Raw genomic sequence first — 7,847 nt, 5'->3', positions numbered from 1 at the left:
GATGAGGAGTGAGTGAGAGAGAGTGGGGTATAGGACTGGGAGGGGACGAGAGGATTGAGTGAGACAGGACTGGGTGGTAGGACTGGGAGAGGACGAGAGGATTGAGTGAGACAGAGACTGGTTGGTAGGACGAGAGGGGACGAGAGGAGTGAGTGAGAGGGAGTAGGGGGTAGGTCTGGAGGGGACGAGAGGAGTGAGTGAGAGAGAGTGGGGTTTAGGACTAGGAGGGGACGTGAGGAGTGAGTGAGAGATTGCGAGTGCTGGGGTATGACTGGGAGGGGATGAGAGGAGTGAGAGAGAGATAGTGGGCAGTAGGACTGGATGGGACTAGTGGAGTGAGAGAGAGAGAGAGCGGGGTTAGGACTGGGAGGGGACGTGAGGAGTGAGAGAGAGAGAAAGGGGGTATGACTGGGAGGGGATGAGAGGAGGGAGTGAGTGAGAGAGAGTGGCTGGTAGGAATCTGAGGGGGATGAGAGGAGTGAGAGAGTGTGATGGGGTTGGACAGGGAGGTGAGAGGAGTGAGAGAGAGATTGTGGGGGGTTGCACTGGGAAGGGACGGGATGAGTGAGTGAATGAGAGAGTGGGGGTAGGACTGGGAAGAGACGTGAGGAGTGAGTGAGAGAGAGAGTGGGGTATAGGACTGGGAGGGGATGAGAGGAGTGAGTGAAAGAGAGTGGGGTATAGGACTGGGAGGGGACGAGAGGAGTGAGTGAGAGAGTGTGGGGTATAGGTCTGGGAGGGGACGAGAGGAGTGAGTGAGAGAGAGTGGGGTATAGGACTGGGAGGTGACGCGAGGAGTGAGTGAGAGAGAGAGTGGGGTATAGGACTGGGAGGAGATGAGGGTAGTGAGTGAGAGAGTGTGGGGTATAGGACTGGGAGGGGATGAGAGGAGTGAGTGAGAGTGGGGTATAGGACTGGGAGGGGATGAGAGGAGTGAGTGAGAGTGGGGTATAGGACTGGGAGGGGATGAGAGGAGTGAGTGAGAGTGGGGTGTATGGCTGGGCTGGGGACGAGAGGAGTCTGTGAGAGAGAGTAGGGGGTAGAACTGGGGTGTGGAAGAGAGGAGTGATTGAGCGAGAGTTTGTAGGGTAGGACAGCGAGGGTGTGAGAGGAGAGAGTGATAGAGTGGGGGTAGGACTGGGAGGGGATGAGAGGAGTGAGGGACAGTGGGGGATAGGACTGGGAGGGGATGAGAGGAGTGAGTGAAAGAGAGTGGGGTATAGGACTGGGAGGGGACGAGAGGAGTGAGTGAGAGAGAGTGGGTATAGGTCTGGGAGGGGACGAGAGGAGTGAGTGAGAGAGAGAGTGGGTGGTTGGACAGGGAGGGGAAGAGAGGAGTGAGTGAGTGAGAGAATGGGGTATATGACTGTGAGGGGACGAGAGGAGTCTGTGAGAGAGAGTAGGGGGTAGAACTGGAGTGAACGAGAGGAGTGACTGAGAGAGAGTTTGGAACACAGGACAGGGAGGGGTGGAGAGGAGTGAGTGAGAGAGAGAGTGGGGGTCGGACTGGGAGGGGACGAGAGGAGTGAGTGAGAGAGTGGGGACGGACTGGGAGGGGACGAGAGGAGTGAGAGGAGAGAGTGGGGTGTAGGACTGGGAAGGGTCGAGAGGAGTGAGTGAGAGGGAAATATTGGGTGTAGGACTGGAGAGGACGAGTGGAGTGACTGAGGGAGAGTTTGGAACACAGGACAGGGAGGGGTGGAGAGGAGTGAGTGAGAGAGAGAGTGGGGGTCGGACTGGGAGGGGACGAGAGGAGTGAGTGAGAGAGTGGGGACGGACTGGGAGGGGACGAGAGTAGTGAGAGGAGAGAGTGTGGTGTAGGACTGGGAAGGGTCGAGAGGAGTGAGTGAGAGAGAAATATTGGGTGTAGGACTGGAGAGGACGAGTGGAGTGAGTGAGAGAGAGAGTGGGGGGTAGGCCTGTGAGGGGATGTGAGGAGTGTGTGAGAGAGCGAGAAAGGGTAGGACTGGGAGGGGATGAGAGGAATGAGTGAGAGAGAGTGTGGGGTTTAGGACTGGGAGGTGACGAGATGAGAGTGTGAGAGAGAGTAGGGGGTAGAACTGGAGTGAACGAGAGGAGTGACTGAGAGAGAGTTTGGAACACAGGACAGGGAGGGGTGGAGAGGAGTGAGTGAGAGAGAGAGTGGGGGTCGGACTGGGAGGGGACGAGAGGAGTGAGTGAGAGAGTGGGGACGGACTGGGAGGGGACGAGAGGAGTGAGAGGAGAGAGTGGGGTGTAGGACTGGGAAGGGTCGAGAGGAGTGAGTGAGAGAGAGTAGGGGGTAGAACTGGGAGTGAACGAGAGGAGTGACTGAGAGAGAGTTTGGAACACAGGACAGGGAGGGGTGGAGAGGAGTGAGTGAGAGAGAGAGTGGGGGTCGGACTGGGAGGGGACGAGAGGAGTGAGTGAGAGAGTGGGACGGACTGGGAGGGGACGAGAGGAGTGAGAGGAGAGAGTGGGGTGTAGGACTGGGAAGGGTCGAGAGGAGTGAGTGAGAGAGAAATATTGGGTGTAGGACTGGAGAGGACGAGTGGAGTGAGTGAGAGAGAGAGTGGGGGTAGGCCTGTGAGGGGATGTGAGGAGTGTGTGAGAGAGCGAGAAAGGGTAGGACTGGGAGGGGATGAGAGGAATGAGTGAGAGAGAGTGTGGGGTTTAGGACTGGGAGGTGACGAGATGAGTGAGAGAAGGAGAGAGTGGGGTAGGACTGGGAAGGGACGAGAGGAGTGTGTGAGAGAGCGAGTAGAGGTAGGACTTGGAGGGGCCGAGAGGAGTGAGTGAGAGAGAGTGTGGGGTTTAGGACTGGGAGGGGACGAGAGGAGTGTGTGAGAGAGCGAGTAGGGGTAGGACTGGGAGGGGACCATAGGAGTGAGTGACTGAGAGAGTGGGGGTAGGGCTGGGAAAGGATGAGTGGAGTGAGTGAAAGAGAAAGTGTAGGGGTATGACTGGAGGGGACGAGTAGAGTGAGAGAGAGATTGGGGGTAGGACTGGGAGTGGACGAAAGGACTGAGTTATAGAGAGAGTGGGGGTTTGGACTAGGAGGGGACGTGAGGAGTGAGTGAGAGATTGTGAGTGTGGGGCTATGACTGGGAGGGAATGAGAGGAGTGAGAGAGTGATAGTGGGCGGTAGGACTGCAGGGGACTAGTGGAGTGAGTGAGAGAGAGTGGGGGTAGTACTGGGAGGGGATGAGATGAGTGAGTGTGAGAGAGAGTGGGGTTAGGACTGCGACGGGACGCGAGGAGTGAGTGAGAGAGAAATATTGGGGGTAGGACTGGAGGGGACGAGGGGAGTAAGAGAGAGAGACTAGGGTTAGGACTGGCAGGAGACGAGAGGAGTGAGTGAGAGAGAGTAGGGTTATGACTGGGAGGGGATGAGAGGAGTGAGAGAGAGAGAGTGGGCTGTAGGACTGGGAGGGGACGAGAGGAGGGAGTGAGTGAGTGGTGTATAGGACTGGGAGGGGACGAGAGGAGAGTGTGAGAGAGAGTAGGGGGTAGAAATGGGAGGGAACGAGAGGAGTGACTGAGAGAGAGTTTGGAACGCAGGACAGGGAGGGGAGGAGAGGAGTGAGTGAGAGAGAGAGAGTGGGGGTCGGACTGCGAGGGGACGTGAGGAGTGAGTGAGAGAGAGTGGGGTAGGACTGGAGAGGACGAGATGAGTGAGTGTGAGAGAGAGTGGGGGGTAGGCCTGTGAGGGGATGTGAGGAATGTGTGAGAGAGCGAGTAGGGGTAGGACTGGAGGGGATGAGAGGAGTGAGTGAGAGAGAGTGTGGGGTTTAGGACTGGAGAGGACGAGTGGAGTGAGTCAGAGAGAGAGTGGGGGTAGGCCTGTGAGGGGATGTGAGGAGTGTGTTAGTGTCAGAGACTGGGGTTAGGACTGGAAAGGGACGAGAGGAGTGTGTGAGAGAGCGAGTAGGGGTAGGACTGGGGGTGGACGAGAGGAGTGAGTGAGAGAGGGTGTGGGGTTAAGACTGGGATGGGACGAGAGGAGTGTGTGAGAGAGCGAGTAGGGGTAGGACTGGGAGGGGATGAGAGGGGTGAGAGAGTGATAGTGGGCGGTAGGACTGCAGGGGACTAGTGGAGTGAGTTAGAGAGAGTGGGGTTAGGACAGGGAGGGGACGAGAGGAGTGTGTGAGAGAGCGAGTAGGGATAGGACTGGAGGGGGATGAGAGGAATGAGTGCGCGAGAGAGAGTGAGGGGTAGGACTGGGGAGGGGACCAGAAGAGTGAGTGAGAGAGAGTGTGGGGTTTAGGACTGGGAGGGGACGAAAGGAATGAGTAATAGAGAGAGTGGGGGTTAGGACTAAGAGGGGACGTGAGGAGTGTGTCAGAAATTGTGAGTGTGGGGTATGCCTGGGAGGGATGAGAGGAGTGAGAGAGAGACTGGGGAGTAGGACTGCAGGGGACTAGTGGAGTGAGTTAGTGCGAGTAGGGGTAGGACTAGGAAAGGAAGAGAGGAGTGAGTGAGAGAGAGTGGGGTATAGGACTGGCAGGGGACGAGAGGAGTGAGTGAGAGAGAGAGTGGGGTATAGGACTGGAGGGAACGAGAGGAGTGAGTGAGAGAGAGAGTGGGGTATAGGACTGGGAGGGGATGAGAGGAGTGAGTGAGAGTGGGGTATAGGACTGGGAGGGACGAGAGGAGTGAGTGAGAGAGAGAGCGGGGTATAGGACTGGGAGGGGATGAGAGGAGTTAGTGAGAGTGGGGTATAGGACTGGGGAGGGGACGAGAGGAGTGAGAGAGAGACTGGGGAGTAGGACTGCAGGGGACTAGTGGAGTGAGTTAGTGCGAGTAGGGGTAGGACTAGGAAAGGAAGAGAGGAGTGAGTGAGAGAGAGTGGGGTATAGGACTGGCAGGGGACGAGAGGAGTGAGTGAGAGAGAGAGTGGGGTATAGGACTGGGAGGGAACGAGAGGAGTGAGTGAGAGAGAGAGTGGGGTATAGGACTGGGAGGGGATGAGAGGAGTGAGTGAGAGTGGGGTATAGGACTGGGAGGGGACGAGAGGAGTGAGTGAGAGAGAGCGGGGTATAGGACTGGGAGGGGATGAGAGGAGTTAGTGAGAGTGGGTATAGGACTGGGAGGGGACGAGAGGAGTGAGTGAGAGAGAGTGGGGTACAAGACTGGGAGGGGATGAGAGGAGTGAGTGAGAGAGAGAGAGTGTGGGGTAGGACTGGGAGGGGACGAGAGGATTGAGTGAGACAGAGACTGGGTGGTAGTACTGGGAGGGGACGAGAGCAGTGATTGAGAGGGAGTAGGGGTAGGTCTGGGAGGGGACAAGAGGAGGTGAGGGAGAGAGAGAGTCTAGGGGTAGGACTGGGAGAGGACGAGAGGAGTGAGGGAGAGAGAGTAGGGTTGGACTGGGAGTGGAGGAGAGGTGTGAGTGAGAGAGTGGCGGGCAGGAGTGGGAGGCCACGAGAGGAGTGAGTGATAGAGAGAGTGGGGTATAGAACTGAGAGGGGACGGGTGGATTGAGTGAGACAGAGACTGGGTGGTAGGACTGGGAGGGGACGAGAGGAGTGAGGGAGGGAGAGAGTGGGCTTTAGGACTAGGAGGGGATGTGTGGAGTGAGTGAGAGATTGGGAGTGCGGGGTATGACTGGGAGGGTATGAGAGGAGTGAGAGAGAGATAGTGGGCAGTAGGACTGGATGGGACTAGTGGAGTGAGAGAGAGAGAGAGAGTGGGGTTAGGACTGGGAGGGACGTGAGGAGTGAGAGAGAGAGAATGCGGGTATGACTGGGAGGGGATGAGAGGAGGGAGTGAGTGAGTGGGGTGTATGACTGGGAGGGGACGAGAGGAGTTTGTGAGAGAGATTAGGGGATAGGACTGGGAGGAGACGAGAGGAGTGAGTGTGAGAGAGTGATGGGGTTGGACAGGGAGGTGAGGAGAGGAGTGAGAGAGAGATTGTGGCGGGTTGCACTGGGAAGGGACGAGATGAGTGAGTGAATGAGAGAGTGGGGGTAGGACTGGGAAGAGACGAAAGGAGTGAGTAAGAGAGAAAGATTGGGGTGTAGGACTGGAGTGTACCAGTGCAGTGGGTGAAATGGAGAGAGTGTAAATTAGGCCTGGGAGGGGACGAGAGGAATGAGTGATAGGGAGTGTGGGGTAGGACTGGGAGGAGATGAGAATAGTGAGTGAGTGAGAGATAGTGGGGCGTAGGACTCAGAGTGGAAGAGAGGAGTGAGAGAGAGAGTGGGGTATAGGACTGGGAGGGGATGAGGAGTGAGTGAGAGAGAGTGGGGCAGTAGGACTGGGAGGGGACGAGAGGAGTGAGTGAGAGAGAGAGTGGGTATAGGACTGGGAGGGGACGAGAGGAGTGAGTGAGAGAGAGAGTGGGGTATAGGACTGGGAGGGGATGAGAGGAGTGATTGAGAGTGGGGTATAGGACTGGGAGGGACGAGAGGAGTGAGTGAGAGAGAGAGTGGGGTATAGGACTGGGAGCGGACGAGAGGAGTGTGTGAGAGAGAGAATGGGTATGACTGGGAGGGGATGAGAGGAGGGAGTGAATGAGAGAGAGTGGCTGGTAGGACTCTGAGGGGAATGAGAGGAGTGCGAGAGAGACAATGGGTCTTAGGACTGGGAGGGGACGAGAGGAGTGAGTTAGAGAGTGTGGGTAGGAGAGGGAGGGTAGGAGTGGAGTGAGTGAGAGTGTGGGGTTTATGACTGGGAGGGGACGAGAAGAGTTTGTGAGAGAGATTAGGGGATAGGACTGGGAGGGGACGAGAGGAGTGAGTGATAGAGTGTGAAGGGGTTGGACAGGGAGGTGAGGAGAGGAGTGAGAGAGAGACTGTGTTGGGAGTTGGACTGGGAGGGGACGAGACGAGTGAGTGAGTGAGTGAGGGAAAGATCGGGAGGGGACGAGAGGGGGTGAGAGAGTCATAAAGGAAAGTGCGACACAACACAGTCCCTTCGGCCCACACAGTCTATGCTGAACCACTTAACGCGTCTGCTTCCTTCGATCTGCCCCGAGACAATTGCCCTCCAGACCCCTGCCAACCGTGTACCGATACAAATGTCCCTCAAACTTCCAAATCAGGCCGGCACGGAGTGCTGGCCCCGGCGACCTTTCCCTCAATCTGTCGGCCCTCTGAGTGAAGAAAATTCCCTCCAGCTCGCATTTACCCCAGTCCATACCCTCATCATCCTGTACACCCCCTCAAATACCCTCTCAATCTCCTACCTTCCGAGGAATAAAGGTGACATTTATACAATCTGACCTGCTTCTGTGTTGTGGTTTTGTGTCATAATCCGGATTTCATTCGGGAGTTAAGGTAAAGGAACCCTTAGGGATCGGCGATCATAATCGGATTGAATTCACACTGTAGTCTGAGAGGGAGAAGCGTAAATCGGATGTACCAGTATCGCATTTGAATGAAGGGAATTCAGAGGCAGGAGATGGGTCGTCATTGGAGAGAGTGCAGAGCAGGTTCACGGGGAAGATTCAGGGAATGAACGGGTTAACAGATGAGGAGCGTTTGGCAGCTTTGAGCCCGGACTCACTGGGATTTAGAAGAATATGGGAGAGGGGAGGGTGGGGTGTCTCGCATTGAAACCGACTGAAAAGGACGCGATAGGGTGAATCTGCAAAACTAGGGGAGCACAGCCTCGAAACTGAGGGAGGACCCTTCAGAAAAAAGGAGGAATATCCTTTCGGCAGAGGATAGTGAATCTGACGAACGCGGTGCCACAGGCGGTTGTGGAGGACACGCGAGAAACTAAAATTGAGGCAAGAACTTACCGTTGACAGTAAGCGAGCACCAACAGGATGGAGAGGAGGGCGAAGGTTTTCACGGAAGGAGTCATGTTGGAAGTTGCCCGAGGATGCAGATCGTTCAGGAGCGCCTGTTCACGCAGGAATA

Source organism: Hemitrygon akajei, unplaced genomic scaffold (genome assembly GCF_048418815.1).
Source record: "Hemitrygon akajei unplaced genomic scaffold, sHemAka1.3 Scf000174, whole genome shotgun sequence".
Taxonomy (NCBI): Eukaryota; Metazoa; Chordata; class Chondrichthyes; order Myliobatiformes; family Dasyatidae; genus Hemitrygon; species Hemitrygon akajei.
This window is presented reverse-complemented; position numbering follows the sequence as displayed.